Genomic DNA, 17,551 nt, shown 5'->3' on the forward strand with positions numbered 1-17,551 from the left:
AAGCTTACGTGTTCAGAATCAGAAGTACAGTACGAGTTATCAAAGGATATAAACGCCGAAAAATTCTGAATGACGCAGAACGTATTTTATCTGCATTTACGCTTGCAATTTCATTAGTAAACTAGGTACAGGCATAAGCCATGATTTTTAAATGGGATACGGTGATTCTTCATGCTGTTCTTGCGGCCGTTGAAGGACCATGGCCGAGAAATTTAAGCCTCTCTCGAAGGAAACTTGCGTCGCCGAAGCAATAGGTACGTGGTGTTTACACTACTCACGACGGAAACCTGTGTCGTATAGCATTAATTTGTAGTCCATTATCTGGCCTCTATTGCCCTGCATAGCACGCCCCAGCTCCCTGCGCCTAGCGTTCTATTTCAAAGGAACTGCCCAAGTGAGTCAATGAAACATAAATCAGGATTATCAGAAAAGATTCGGCTACATATTTCCAGAAAGCGAGTCGACAGCAGATATGAGTGTGTGTGTGTATGTGTGTTTGGACCTTATTGACGCGTATCGTGTAACGCCGAAATTGGAGAATGACAAGATTCAAATAGTCGCTTGTGCAGAATGCCTGGATTCACGTAGTCGCTTGCTATTTGTAGACATTCCCCACGTACAAACGGAGAACGTTGAGTAAGAATATTATTTCTCTTGCGTTTTATACCATACTTTATAAATTTAATAATTGTGAAGTTTGTTACCAGACGGGAGAGCTTGAGTAACAGCACTCCTAAATGAACCGTTGACCATAAGATGAACAGTACATTATAAACGAGAAAAGAATACAATACCAATAATTAACTTAATTACGGATTACCGATATATAACCTTATTTATGAAAATGGTTCAAATGGCTCTGAGCACTATGGGACTCAACATCTTAGGTCATAAGTCCCCTAGAACGTAGAACTACTTAAACCTAACTAACCTAAGGACATCACACACACCCATGCCCGAGACGGGATTCGAACCTGCGACCGTAGCAGTCCCGCGGTTCCGGACTGCAGCGCCAGAACCGCTAGACCACCGCGGCCGTCCCTTATTTATCGTCAAAACTTAAACTGTTATGACCCTTTGAATTGTACTAGAGTCCTTTGCTTTTACCACTGCTTTCAGTTGTGGAATAGTTCTTTTTGAAATGACAGCGTGTATAGTCTTGCCTTCTACTTCTCGAATTAGTTGCAGCTACAGCGGCTCCTCTTACCGACATGCCACGAAAATACATCTCTTCTGCGGAAAGTAACTTTTCTTTACAAATTACGATCTGACTGTGGATGTAAAGCTGCTTGAGGGTACTTTTTTGTTTGCAAATTTATAGAAGTCGGAATCTTCTATTCCAATTGTGGTGTCACCGCCAGACACCACACTTGCTAGGTGGTAGCTTTAAATCGGCCGCGGTCCATTAGTACATGTCGGACCCGCGTGTCGCCACTGTCAGTGATAGCAGACCGAGCGCCACCACACGGCAGGTCTTGAGAGACTTACTAGCACTCGCCGCAGTTGTACGGACGACTTAGCTAGCGATGCAACACTGACGAAGCCTCGCTTATTTGGAGAGCAGATAGTTAGAATAGCCTTCAGCTAAGTCAATGGCTACGACCTAGCAACGCGCCATTAACAGTTTATATTCTTTATCACGTACCGTCAAGAACGATGTATACAGATGATGGATTAAAGTTAAGTATTCCAGCAGCTACGTACTTTTCTTTATAGCATTCATTACGTATCCTGTTTCAGACCTCACGCCAGCCTGCTTGAGTTTAACGCGTGCATTTCGGCCTCCTCTCTCAATTAGTGTGCGTAGTGTTGGCTAACTGCCAACACTACACCAATAACAACTGCCAACACATTTCTGGTGTCTGCGCAGCCACATCCGACATCACGAACTTGTATTGGTACGGTATTGCCAATCTGAGCTGGAGAAAATCGTCGTTCTAATGTTCCTAACATTGTCGTTGCTTGCAGTGGAATTTTATATTTCGCTGCAGCTCTTTTTAAACTCGTGTTGTTCACTCTGGCTTGGCATGGAGACGTGGTGGGTTGCAACACCTCTTATTTATTTTCTTTCGCAATATGGTTTCCGATAAGGCCACTGATGGAACATCCGTAAAATGTTACAAATTACTTAGAGCTGTTCTTCGGTTTGAATATTCGCGATTCGGTCACCAAGCAGATATGACGATGGTATGCCTCTTTTTGGTTTAACGCTGAACATGGTTTCATAAGGACTTTGGCATACTCCTCCATCATAAATGGTGTTTTAGGTTCAAAAATGGTTCAAATGGCTCTGAGCACTATGGGACGTAACATCGGAGGTTCAAAAATGGTTCAAATGTCTCTGAGCACTATGGGACGTAACATCAGAGGTCATCAGTCCCCTAGTGCTTAGAACTACTTAAACCTAACTAATCTAAGGACATCACACACATCCATGCCCGAAGCCGGATTCGAACCTGCGAAAGTAGCAGTGGAGAGGTTCCAGACTTAAGCGCCTAGAACCGCTCGGCCACCACGGCCGGCGGTGTTTTTGGCAAACTGAACAAAGGGCAAACCATGTGATCCTATTATGTATCGTTATCGTTCACCCATGCAACTGACATATTCTGTATATCTTGTTTCGCCTTTTCAATCGAGCGTTGTGTTTATCTATGACGGTGGAAATGCCGGTCGGCCAGGAAGCATGCCGAGGTGGTCCGCACAGTTCTGCTAACTCTGTGTCCCGGATATTGCAGTGGTTAACGCACTTGCCAAGTAAGCAGGAGATCCCGGTTCGAATCGGTACCTGGTACACATTTTAAGTTGTCGCCGCTGATTCCGTGTAATGTCCCGATACAGCTGACATCAGTAATAATTTTCCTTTCTTTTACTTTCTCCCCCCTTCCCTCCCCCTTCAACTCACACGAGACTTTACGTGAACAACCGTCTCATTTTTCCACATAGCGCATTGTCCGATACGACTTGATTACAGACTACAGTCCACCCGACCATTATCTGGTTGAAATCCAGCTAGGGCAGCAAATGTTAAAAAAAATATTTTAGGAAGATAAGACGCCAATTCTTAAGCTGCCATAGTTTTCAAAAGCCGTGGCTGGAAAAGCTTTGTTAAATGATCTTCATACTTTGAAACTATGTTTGCCATCACGTTATGACTGCAGGACTATCAAATGGACTTGTTGTTTAACTCTGATGTGACCACTGATTGAAAAAAAGCCTTTTATCGGTGCATTTGAGATTGTTTTGAAAAAATTAAATACAAGTTCATAATGGTCTTGCATTTAATTTGCAGGTTTTTAAGCGTTCGTGTTCTGCCTTCATCGCCTATTCTGGTGTGAGTTTTAGGTAGCATACGGTACAATTCGCCTTTGGTAACATAAGACTGTATGTCTGTTTCACCTGGTTTTCGTGCTATAATTAATTGCTTTTCACAATTCATTTTTGGAACTTCAAAACGTTGTAATCGACTGTACTGCAAACGAGTCCTGCACTTTGTTTTAGCAGAATTCTCTCCATTAAGAATTTTACGGTATTATTCTTGAGAAAAATAAAAACAACTGTTTTCTCGTTTATTGGCAATTAACGCACGTAACTCTAAACATGGTTGACTGCAGTATCCATTCAGTAGAAATTAGGCTATCGGATAAAAACAGGAACTCAAGAACACTTTGGATAAAGCTGTTAACAGTGGGGCTCCAGCGTGTAACAGATAGGTGCCACTTGGGCTTAATCTCGGAAGGACAATTGTTTTGGTTACAGACTGTCGCTTCTCTGACGATATCAGTGTTTCGTTTCGACCTCCACCAGAGCAATGTGTGTTTGTTGACACACACCGGTGATTGTCCGAAGGTGTAAGAATGTAACGAAATATTAGCGCTTTCACCTAAGTATTTGGTATGTGTTGGCATTCACTAAAGAAGCCGACGTCTCCAACTTCAGTCTTTCACTGTCAGTCTTCTGACCACTTTGGAGCGGCCCACCATGAATTCTTGTCATCCTGTCAGTTCTTGTTGTCAGAACTGTTCATATGTCCCTATCTTCCACGACTGTGCAGAGATGCTCCTCAGTCTTTATCAGTCCAATTAATTCTCAACATTCTTGTGCAGCACCACATCTTACACGCTTCGATTCTATTTTCCTGTTTACCCACTATCCATGAGTCACTAACATACAATGCTGTGATCCAAAAAAATTATATTCTCAGAAGTATCTTCATCAGATTAAGGCCTATGTTTGATATTATTAGTTTCCTTTCCACCACCAGCAATCTCTTTCACTGCGTAAGTTTGCTTTTTATGTCCTCGTTGCTTCGTCCGTCATGCGTTAGTTTGCTTCAAAAGCAGTAAAATTCCTTAACTTCCTCTACTTCGCGGTCATCACTTCTGACGTGAACTTTATCGATAATATCCTTTCTTCTGCTCCATAGTTACTTTCAACAATCTTCGGTTTTGTCTACACCAATATTGTGCACTCATTAGAATCCTGATTCCCTTCAACAAGTCCAGTAATTCTTCGTCACTTTCGCTGAGGATAGCAACGTCATTAATTTTCTTTCACCCTAATTTTAGTTCAAGTCTTGAAAATACACTCCTGGAAATGGAAAAAAGAACACATTGACACCGGTGTGTCAGACCCACCATACTTGCTCCGGACACTGCGAGAGGGCTGTACAAGCAATGATCACACGCACGGCACAGCGGACACACCAGGAACCGCGGTGTTGGCCGTCGAATGGCGCTAGCTGCGCAGCATTTGTGCACCGCCGCCGTCAGTGTCAGCCAGTTTGCCGTGGCATACGGATCTCCATCGCAGTCTTTAACACTGGTAGCATGCCGCGACAGCGTGGACGTGAACCGTATGTGCAGTTGACGGACTTTGAGCGAGGGCGTATAGTGGGCATGCGGGAGGCCGGGTGGACGTACCGCCGAATTGCTCAACACGTGGGGCGTGAGGTCTCCACAGTACATCGATGTTGTCGCCAGTGGTCGGCGGAAGGTGCACGTGCCCGTCGACCTGGGACCGGACCGCAGCGACGCACGGATGCACGCCAAGACCGTAGGATCCTACGCAGTGCCGTAGGGGACCGCACCGCCACTTCCCAGCAAATTAGGGACACTGTTGCTCCTGGGGTATCGGCGAGGACCATTCGCAACCGTCTCCATGAAGCTGGGCTACGGTTCCGCACACCGTTAGGCCGTCTTCCGCTCACGCCCCAACATCGTGCAGCCCGCCTCCAGTGGTGTCGCGACAGGCGTGAATGGAGGGACGAATGGAGACGTGTCGCCTTCAGCGATGAGAGTCGCTTCTGCCTTGGTGCCAATGATGGTCGTATGCGTGTTTAGCGCCGTGCAGGTGAGCGCCACAATCAGGACTGCATACGACCGAGGCACACAGGGCCAACACCCGGCATCATGGTGTGGGGAGCGATCTCCTACACTGGCCGTACACCACCGGTGATCGTCGAGGGGACACTGAATAGTGCACGGTACATCCAAACCGTCGTCGAACCCATCGTTCTACCATTCCTAGACCGGCAAGGGAACTTGCTGTTCCAACAGGACAATGCACGTCCGCATGTATCCCGTGCCACCCAACGTGCTCTAGAAGGTGTAAGTCAACTACCCTGGCCAGCAAGATTTCCGGATCTGTCCCCCATTGAGCATGTTTGGGACTGGATGAAGCGTCGTCTCACGCGGTCTGCACGTCCAGCACGAACGCTGGTCCAACTGAGGCGCCAGGTGGAAATGGCGTGGCAAGCCGTTCCACAGGACTACATCCAGCATCTCTACGATCGTCTCCATGGGAGAATAGCAGCCTGCATTGCTGCGAAAGGTGGATATACACTGTACTAGTGCCGACATTGTGCATGCTCTGTTGCCTGTGTCTATGTGCCTGTGGTTCTGTCAGTGTGATCATGTGATGTATCTGATCCCAGGAATGTGTCAATAAAGTTTCCCCTTCCAGGGACAATGAATTCGCGGCGTTCTTATTTCAATTTCCAGGAGTGTATATATTTATCTCCTTCATTGCTACTTTGAAGTATAACTTGAGCAGTATAGACAATGATTGATCCCTGTTTACACCATTCGTAATTAGAGTACTTCTCTCTTGGTCTTCGTTTCTTATTGACGGCTATTGGCTCTTGTATGAACTATGTAGTACACGTCTTTCTATATAGCGAACTTCTGACACCGTTTTACAATGCTGAACGCTTCTTTTATTTGAAGAAATATTAAGAACGTTCTTCACTTATCTCATGGCTTGCTTCCAAAATCGAGCCTAACGGATGAATAGGACTCTGTTGTCTCTTCTCTCTGAAAGCAAAACTAATCTCCATCTAACAGGTCCTTAGTTCTCTTTCCACTGTTTTCTATATTATTCATGTCAGCATCTGGGATGTATGCGGTTTCAGAGTAATTGTACAGTAGGTCTCGCCCTTATCTGCCTTTACTGTCCTCGTGATAGTGTGGATGACATTTGCCGATACTATGGTGGTATGTCTCCAGACTCATGGATTCTACATACCTACCTGAATAGATATATTTGGTTGCAAATTCCACCAACGACTTTAGAAATTGCAGAGGAGCGTTATCTATACCTTCTGCTTTACTTGACAGCAAATTCTTCCAAAGCTACGTCGAGCTCCGGCCCTAATACTTCCTCTTGACAGCTCCTTCTCAGAGATTCAAATGGGGCAACAGTCAGGAATCTTTTGGCAATTTAGAGATCCCCACGACACAATTTCAGTCACAGGTCACATGTCCTGTGGATACGCATTATTTCATTAACGCAGTGACTCAGCGTCTTGAATTCCATACTACGAAGTAAGGAAGACAGTCGGAGAGTGCGACCCTAAGTTGGTGCGGCTCAGCAGCTGCTACCTGGGAGCAGGTAATCAGCGCTGCCGGCGGAGACAGTCCGGGGCTACTGGAGTACTCCGCGACAAACTAGTAGCGGTGCTCCTCCCTGGGGCAGAGTTGCCGCAGTTCTGCGCTCACCCTCAACTCCGATTAACGAGCTCTCCGGACGGGCGCTTCTACTTCATTGACCCAGACATTAGCAGCCGGCGGCCATAAGCACTAGAACAACGGTCCGGAACTCTAACTGCACTCGGCCGGCCGGAGTGGCCGAGCGGCTAAAGGCGCTACAGTATGGAACCGCACGACCGCTACGGTCGCAGGTTCGAATCCTGCCTCGGGCATGGATGTGTGTGATGTCCTTTGGTTAGTTAGGTTTAAGTAGTTCTACGTTCTAGGGGACTTACGACCACACCAGTGGAGTCCCGTAGTGCTCAGAGCCATTTGAACCATTTTTTTTTTTTTTTTTAACTGCACTCGCCAGAGGAGTAACTGGAAATTTCAGGTTCTTCCTAAGTCCAGAATCTGCACCGTTAATTTTTGTTGTTCTCGTCAAACCGAGATATCTCTGTGTGAAAGCGCTCACTCGCATGATTTGTGTGTGTGTGTGTGTGTGTGTGTGTGTGTGTGTGTGTAGAGGGTAGGTATAATTAGGTTGTATTACCAACTGTGTAGGCTGGCACGACACTTGACCATAATATGTTCGGTTCAAAAATTAACCTGCACCACGTACCTGAATTGGGTAGTTTGTGTTCTGTGACCCAAGACGTGTTTTTCAATGCTCTGTTAACCACAGGAAATCGCCACTTGTATCCGCCCATGCAATGGAGGTAAATGTTAACATGCATTGTAGTGTAGTTCAGTGGATTACCCTGTTTCCTCAGCCACAAACAGCATCTCGTGATTCCTGTTAATTGGTCAATATTACTCAAAGGATACAGGATGTAGAACACAACACAAAGAAAGATCACAACACAAGCTAAATGGATAAATTCAACAGATCGGGAATATATGAACTCACATGCAATACATGCCAGTCAGTATACATAGGAAAAACACGCAGAAACTTCAAAACAAGAAATTCGGAACATCTCAGAGCTTTAAAAAGCAACAGCTCCCATACCACATTTGCTGACCACCTTACAGCCAACAATCACCACCCAACCACAATAGAAACAGACTTAAGAATACTAAAACCCAGCCACAACGTATACAGCAAACTGACCATTGAGGAAAACTTGCATTTACAGAAGGCAATAGCAGAAGGAAAACAGGTACACACACACACACACACACATATGAAAATCAGATACATTAAAATCTGCAAAGACGCACCATTTACACACAAAAGGAGTATCATATAAAAGACAACACACACAGCTAAGAAGCACACAGAACACACACACACACACACACACACACACACACACACACACAGGCAGAAAGATAAAATGCAAATAAAATTCAAATTTGACGCCTTGACGCCGCACTCTCTGGTGAACAAATGAACACTGACTGGGCTGGGACACATAACAAACCACAATCACATGTGAGAAAAACGTTGTTTTGCATAATTGGCGGACCTCACATCAAAAAAAAATAAATAAATAAAAATAAAAAAATAAAAATTAAAAAGAATTTTAAAAAAAGTAAAATAAAAATTAAAAAAAAACTGCAAACAAGGCCAATACAAGGAGCTGCAAATCAAAATCAAAAAGACGGATATTACTCAAAGGATAATTTCAGATTTACATCAGAAAAATTATTTTTCGATTACTTTTGCTAGTGTTATAATCTATATTGTGATAATTTTGTACCAATATCCATCAACAATAACTGCGAGGAACTAGAAGCTACAAACAGTTCCCTTCTGACAGCTTCATGGAATCGTACTGTATGTACGTTTAGGTTACCACTGATTTGTTTTTGTATCGTACACGGTGAACGACCGTTACGTACATCAACAGATTTTTCCACTTCCATTAATGAACGTTCGCTACGTTTTAATGAAACGAGAAGGATGTTAGTGGAAAAATTAATCTTCCGGTATTTCCTGTAATTCTGCAAGCGCTGGATCGAGTATTTCTGGCCATTAATTTCGAATATAACAACTTCATTTATAGGACGTTCAATTAGCCTCAACTACACGAATTTCTCATTAAAAATATAAATGGTTTTGAATCAAGTATTTGAATGGCTTGAACCCCAAACATGTAATTAAAAACTGTGGCGAATAATAAACAAATCTTACAGAAATTACATTCTATAGGCCGACGAACAACTTTAATAGTTCGAACGTTCTAAGCAAAGATTCGCAAGCACATCGTTTATCTGAAGTTACGTATGAGATGGGTAACTATGCGTTTCCTGCAGTTAACACTTCAAACGTTTACGAAATAGAGATTACTTTGGTGGTAAGATTTCAACCTCATGTGCATATCTGAAGTACTTCATTTCAATAATATTCTCGGTAAATATCACTAAATTGGTTCCAAAACTCAACTTCCCTTTTCTTTAGTGTATATTTAAAAAATTTCGAGACTAATGTATCATGACAGAGGTAGTAAAAGTATGACATGAACGCCTGGGAGTACCCGAAGAGCAAGTTCACGCACCTAATTGGACGTCTTACCTATATCCTGCGCCTGGAGGCGCCGTTCCATCTTGAAGTATGAGAGGTGTGTGCGTAATTGTATCTTTTCAGCGCAGATGACCTTAATGGTTGCGTGTGTGTTTATTGTAATCTCATATTCGTGTTGGAGATGATAATAGAAAGGTAAGGGTGGAAACAGGTGCCGGCTCATAGCCTACTCCTCTCGAAGAGCACCGTTGAGCCGTCGAACTTAACGTCTGCATCCAACGGACGGATCGCCGTCAACAGATTTGCATGTCTTCGCTCCATGAGACACTGCGGACGTTCGGAACTGAATCTAGGACACTGGCCAAAGACTGATGATCAGCGACTTTACGCTGTCACCTCACCTATCCCCTCTGCCGTAAAGGGAAAGGAGAAAGCAGTCAACAGTAGGTTGCGTACCCGGACGGTCATCCATTCAAGAACTGGTTACACCCGAAGGGTGCTAGACTTCGGTGTTCTGACGGGAACTGTTGTATCCACCTCGGCATGTCGGCACGTCGTACAATAGAAGATTAAGAACGGGTCAGATTCCATAATTTAAACGTCCTTAATCGTTGATGGGTCCTTTCATTATGACTGAACGGAAAGGAGAATATGACAGATCACCCATAGATGTTGGCAAACGATACAAAACTGGAGTCGACATGCGTATACTTCGTTTAACTGCCACTTAAATTGGATTTCATTAACTTCTGAAAATAAGAAGGAAAAAGATTCTCTGATCCAAATTATCGTGGGTTCATGTAACCTGTTAACGGCAATATTTTATTGACGCAAAATCATTGAGGACTGCACTCTGATATTTAGTGTGTGCTAAAATGATAATTAATTATTACATGGTCAAAAGCCTAAAATAACTGTTGTACAGAATTACACCGTTACGCAGACATCCAAACCCATAACTTCCGTTGGCTGCTAACTCCCAGAGAGAGCGACTTTCTCCAACGTAAAGATATTCGTTGTCGAAGGACAGCTACCGCAAGGAAAACACCTCTGCTTTCTGAAACCACAGCTCGATATTCCACATAGAAGTGACAGTCGTAGGTGAAAAGGAACGTTGCATCTCCTTTCTTTTCCGAAAAGCTTTCGACATTCTAACATACTGTCAACTGACTGGGATGATATGATCAGTGTCTTATTGTACAGTAGAATTTACATTAGTAGAATTCAAAGAGCTACAGTGAACGGCTAGTGTTGTAGAGAAACGAAAGTGACGTCTGATTTGCCAAAGAAAGCGTCATAGGTTCAATAATGTTCTGAATGCATATAAACTATTTATGCTTTACGGTCAGTGATTCAGGTTGCTCGTTTAGATACTTCATACGTGAAAGTCATAGATGGATGGCTGTGATAAAAAAACGGAACGTGTTAGGTTGTGAACTTGGTGTACTACATGGGCACTCATTGAAAATGTTACAGAAGCATGATTTGTATCAGACCACGTGAAACACGTAATTTAAACACATTGTACTAAAACTACGAAGTAGTATGGAACGGGAAGATAATGTGAAATTTGTAGTAAGAAATGTGTTCGGATAGCTTATGATTAATTTTTGTTGAATTTTTTTAGGGAGATGTTTTTAAGGCAACATTGCACAAGGCTCTACTGCGACAGGTTCTAAAGTTATGGCTCAGTATTAGGCGTCCCGAGTAAGTCTGGTCGCATGGAGAAGTCAAATGAATTCTAGACGCTTGTATTTATCGATTTACCTCAAAAAGTAAGGAAAGAAAGAAAAGGTCGCACATGAATAGGAACGGAGTCATGTTTTCCCCTTACGCTGTACAGGAACGATGGCGCAGAAAGTCGGTGTCGTTGGTATTGAATACCTACTTTTGTGCACTGAAAAATTGCAAGTGGCTTGCCCCACACAGGGTGTAACAGCCAAGACAGTCCAGCCCAAAGACACCCAGAATTTCTAAATACATCGAAGTGCGTTTTTAGGTCATTTAGAACGCATAATGTAGTGTATGTTATGACCTACAAAATTGTATTATAGCGTTTAGAGCTGCGTAATTATGACACGCACAAATTTCATTTTTAATATATTTTTTATGATATTTGATAAAATACGTAAAATATAACAACTCTGTAAATCAATATCGTATCGTCATCAGTTATGGTCCCAGTAATAAATAAAGGGAAGGAAAAGTATGATTTAACGTCTCGTCGACAGCGAGGTCTAAGCTCGGAGTGTTTCAAGGAGCGGGAAGAAAATCGGCCGTTCCCTTTCAAAGTAAATCGCAGAAAACTTAAATCTGGATCGTTCAGTGCGAATTTGAAGCTTCTACTTCCTGAATACAAGCCCAGGGAGCCAACCACTACGCCACCTTGCTGGGTGGGCCTCTAACGTGTGCCCACTGTTCTAAACGTGGACAAACAAGTGGCTCAGGTACGGTCCATGTGTTCACCTGTGAACTTGAAGCCCATCCAGTCTGTGGTCTGCTGCTGCAGCGACCAGATAATTAGCTCGATAACTGGATATTATTTCCGTTTGTGCCAAATGTCATCAAATTATTAGAATATTGCCGCGTTTATGGGTAGGTATATTGATTATGCAAAGCTATCACGATTTGACTTCCCGGGGATTAAAAAAAATCAAGAAAGTTCAAGTGTGAAGAACAAAGCACGCCTAGGAGAAACAGCAGAAATGACGAGAGACACGCAAGTGACCAAGTGACACTGTAGCAGGAGCAACAAACAACACATACGTCACTACGAGACGGCTTGAATGTGCCAGTAGGGTCACCCAGACAAGTGTTCTGCAAGTACTACAATCTAACACATTCAGAATCACATTTCAGCTAATGGTGTGATGTGGCGTTTCAGAGCAATTTTTTTTTTTTTTTTTTTTGGAAAATACATCTCCGTAGTATGCAATGTTGATCAGCTGAACATCGGTGCGGCCTGAAAGACTGGTAAAGCAACGACTTTCGTCAGTGTACGTGTAGTTCGGACTTTTCTGATATTTTCTTTCGCCTTTCGAAATAAAGAGCCACTAGCAGCTACACTACGGGACAAATATACCGCTGCAGTTTTTGTAAAACACTATACTGGGCATGTGGCGAGCCATGTCCCGCCTTTTAAAGACCTTCTCAACGGAGCTTTAGTGACACGTTCGATCGAACTTTCATAACACTCACTGGCAAGTTCGAATTAATAATGTTAATTAAATAACCGACTGTGCTGGTGACGTAACAGCCCAATCAACAGAGATCAAAAATGTTGGAGTGTGGGAAATAATTTGAGCAGTCGAAAATCTTAGTGCGATAATAGAATGTAGTGCCATGAAGAACATGCTAGCAGGCGTGACAGGTAGGGGGGGGGGGGGGGGGGAGATTAGTGTGGAAGTTGGGGTGCATTTGAAAGTCACTTCTGGAGGTTTCTCTTAAATAACTCGAACTACTGTCTCTTGCGAAAACGTATCCCAGTACAAAATTTAACTACATTAAGTTTGTTACAAAAGGATCCTGTTAATTCTTTCTGTAGAACTAACAGTGTGCGAGTAGCAAGTGAGGTAATATGAAAATCTCTTGCATATTTTTTGAAGGCCAGATATAACACTGCGGTTTTCATAAAACGACATCGCTACTGGTGAATCACCATATGAGAACGGAGGTCGATGGTCATCTGGTAATTCATTATATGTAAATTAAGGTTTTGGTAGTTATTTGGACATTTACATGCTCCTAATACCCATAGTTCAAGGTGTTGTCTTGCCTGGTCTACATCTACATCTACATCTACATTGATACTCCGCAAGCCACCCAACGGTGTGTGGCGGAGGGCACTTTACGTGCCACTGTCATTACCTCCCTTTCCTGTTCCAGTCGCGTATGGTTCGCGGGAAGAACGACTGTCTGAAAGCCTCCGTGCGTGCTCTAATCTCTCTAATTTTACATTCGTGATCTCCTCGGGAGGTATAAATAGGGGGAAGCAATATATTCGATACCTCATCCAGAAACGCACCCTCTCGAAACCTGGCGAGCAAGCTACACCACGATGCAGAGCGCCTCTCTTGCAGAGTCTGCCACTTGAGTTTATTAAACATCTCCGTAACGCTATCACGGTTACCAAATAACCCTGTGACGAAACGCGCCGCTCTTCTTTGGATCTTCTCTATCTCCTCCGTCAGACCGATCTGGTACGGATCCCACACTGATGAGCAATACTCAAGTATAGGTCTTTACTTGTAGGTTCTAAAATGCTTGTAGGTGTGCTGCAGCAGAGGTTGTACTCAGAAAAAAATTCTATACTTTGTGCTACTTTAGAGCTGATTAGCATTGAAGTTAGCCGATCACGCCGTTTCCCGTGCAAATTCAAGCGGCCGGCCACATACAGTACCGTCAAACGTATTCTTTGTTTGGTTTCCTAAAGTCCGAACAAGAAAGCGACACAAAATTTGGGCGAGGGACGGTTGTAAATGTCGTACACTAGCCATTGGCAGTCTGGGCCACGTGGGGCAGCCACGCGGTCTAAGGGCGCCTTGCCATGTTTCGCGCGGCTCCCCTCTCCTAGGTTCGAGTCCTCCCTCGGGCATGAGTGTGTGTGTTGTCTTTAGCGTAAATTAGTTTAAGTTAGATTAAGTAGTGTGTAAGACCAGGTACCGATGACCTCAGCAGTTTGCTCCCATAGGATCTTACCACCAGCAGCACCACCACCACCACTACTGCAGAGCAGTCGAGTGCGTCATCATCTACACTCTGATAAAAATTGGGAATAATTTTATCCGGCGGGCCGCTTAAATTTGGGCGCGCGACAGCCTACCCTGAAACAAGCTTACAAGTTTTCCAGGCTGTTTCTGATGTATTGTTGATGTGGTCTTCAGTCCAGAGACTGGTTTGATGTAGCTCTCCATGCTACTCTATCCTGTGCAAGCTTCTTCATATCCCAGTGCCTACTGCAACCTACATCCTTCTGAATCTGTTTAGTGTATTCATCTCATGGTCTCCCTCTACGATTTTTACAGTCCACGCTGCCTTCTAATAGTAAATTGATGATCCCTGGATGCCCTACAGCCGATCCCTTCTTCTAGTCAAGTTGTGCCACAAATTTCTCTTCTCTCCGATTCTATTCAATACCTCCTCATTAGTTATGTGATGTAGCCACCTAATCTTCAGCATCCTTCTGTAGCACGACATTTCGAAAGCTTCTATTCCCTTCTTGTCTAAACTATTTATAGTTCACCTTTCACTTCCATACATGGCTACACTCCATACAAATACTTTCAGAAACCACTTCCTAACATTTAAATCTGTACACGATGTTAACAAATTTCTCTCCTTCAGAAACGCTTTCCTTGCCATTGCCAGTCTGCATTTTATATCCTCTCTACTGCGAGCATCATCAGTTATTTTGCTCCCCAAATAGCAAAATTCCTTTACTACTTTATTTGTCTCATTTCCTAATCTAATTCCCGCAGCATTACCAGATTTCATTCGATTACATTCCATTATCCTCGTTTTGTTTTTGTTGATGTTCATCTTATGTCCTCCTTTCAAGACACTGTCCACACCGTTCAGCTGCTCTTCCAGGTCATTTGCTGTCTCTGACAGAATTACAATGTCATCGGCAAACCTCAAAGTTTTTATTTCATCTCCATGGATTTTAATACCTTCTCCGAGTTTTTCTTTTGTTTCCTTTGCTGCTTGGTCAATATACAGACTGAATACATTAGGGTTAGGTTATAACGCTGTCTCACTCCCTTCCCCACCTCTGCTTCCCTTTCATGCCCCTCGACTCTCTTACCTGCACAAATTGCAAATAACATTTCGCTCCCTCTATTTGACCCCTGCCACCTTCAGAATTTGAAAGAGAGTGTTCCAGTCAACATTGTCAAAAGCTTTCTCTAAGTCTAGAAATATAGAAACATGGGTTTGCCTTTCCTTAGTCTATCTTCTAAGGTAAGTCGTAGGGTCAGTATTGACTCGTATATATATATATATATATATATATATAGGGCTATTACAAATGATTGAAGCGATTTCATAAATTCCCTGTAGCTCCATTCATTGACATATGGTCACGACACACTACAGATACGTAGAAAAACTCATAAAGTTTTGTTCGGCTGAAGCCGCACTTCAGGTTTCTGCCGCCAGAGCGCTCGAGAGCTCAGTGAGACAAAATGGCGAAAGGAGACGAGAAAGCGTATGTCGTGCTTGAAATGCACTCACATCAGTCAGTCATAACAGTGCAACGACACTTCAGGTCGAAGTTCAACAAAAATCCACCAACTGCTAACTCCATTCGGCGATGGTATGCGCAGTTTAAAGCTTCTGGATGCCTCTGTAAGGGGAAATCAACGGGTCGGCCTGCAGTGAGCGAAGAAACGGTTGAACGCGTGCGGGCAAGTTTCACGCGTAGCCCGCGGAAGTCGACGAATAAAGCAAGCAGGGAGCTAAAATTACCACAGCTGACGGTTTGGAAAATCTTACGGAAAAGGCTAAAGCAGAAGCCTTACCGTTTCGAACTCATTGATGGGGACATGCTGCGCCGAGTGTGGGAGGAACTTGATTGTCTGCTTGATGTCTGCTGAATCACTAAAGGGGCACATATCGAACATTTGTGAACGCCTAAAAAAACTTTTTGAGTTTTTGTATGTGTGCGCAAAGCATTGTGAAAATATCTAAAATAATAAAGTTATTGTAGAGCTGTGAAATCGCTTCAATCATTTGTAATAACCCTGTATATAATTGGTTTCCATAAAGTGAATTTCCCTGTGATCCTCTGTTTGCATTGACATATGGACCTGACAGTCGGACCTCCTTCTTGTAACTCGTGCGCTAAGCAGAGCAGTGCCGCGAAGAGTGTTTGCTGAGGACGCTGTGAGCGCGGCAGAGGCAACTGACGTCGTACCAGGAGGCGCGCCTTCCTGGCCCGGCGCTCGCGTGCTGCCAGCAAGATGGCGGTGGGCGCCGTTACTCGCCGCTGGCAGCTTTATCGCTGCCGGGTGTCACGGCGCGCCTTATCGGGGCGCCCGCTGCCCGCCTTACTGACGTTGCGGGTGGGCCGTCCGGCCGCGGATCGCCACAACTCCCACCTCACCTGCGCTGCGCCCGGCGGCTCGCCTCAACCTGGACCACGCTGGGTAGATGGACTGTCACACAGCTCAACGACAGTACTACGTTTACAAGAGTTACGCCAATTGTAGAAAAATTAAGAGTAGGTATTAAAATGCATGGAGAAGAAATACAAACTTTGAGGTTCAAGGATGACATTGTAATTCTGTCAGAGACAGCAAATGAACTGCAAGAACAATTGAACGGAATGGACAATGTCTTGAAAGGTGGATACAAGACGAACATCAAGAAAAGCAAAACGAGGATAGTAGAATGTAGTCGAATTAAGTTTGGTGATGCCGAGGGAATTAGATTAGGAAATGAGACACTTAAAGTAGTAAATGAGTTTTGCTATTTGGGGAGCAAAATAACTGACGGCGATCGAAGTAGAGAAGATATAAAATGTAGACTGGCAATGACAAGGAAAGCGTTTCTGAAGAAGAGAAATTTGTTAACATCGAGTATAGATTTAAGTGTCAGGAAGTCGTTTTTGAAAGTATTTGTATGGAGTGTAGCCATGTATGCAAGTGAAAAATGGACGATACATAGTGTGGACAAGAAGAAAATAGAAGCTTTCGAAATGTGGTGCTACAGAAAAATGCTGAAGATTCGATGGGTAGATCACATAACTAATGAGGAGGTATTGAATAGAATTGGGGAGAAGAGGAGTTTCTGGCACAACTTGACTTGAAGTAGGGATCGGTTGTAGGGCATATTCAGAGCCATCAAGAGATCACAAATTTAGCATTGGAGGGCAGCGTGGAGACTAAAAACCGTAGATGGAGATCAAGACATGAATACACGAAGCAGATTCAGAAGGATGTAGGTTGCAGTTAGTACTGGGACATGAAGAAGCTGGCACAAGATAGAGTAGCATGGAGAGGTGCATCAAACCACTCTCAGGACTGAAGACCACAACAACAACAAACGCCTTTTGTCTAACTTCAAGGTGAAATGTTTGCAGGACTCCTCCCAAGAACAACTAAGGCACATATACCTC

This window comes from Schistocerca americana, chromosome 2 (genome assembly GCF_021461395.2).
Source record: "Schistocerca americana isolate TAMUIC-IGC-003095 chromosome 2, iqSchAmer2.1, whole genome shotgun sequence".
In the NCBI taxonomy this organism is placed as follows: domain Eukaryota; kingdom Metazoa; phylum Arthropoda; class Insecta; order Orthoptera; family Acrididae; genus Schistocerca; species Schistocerca americana.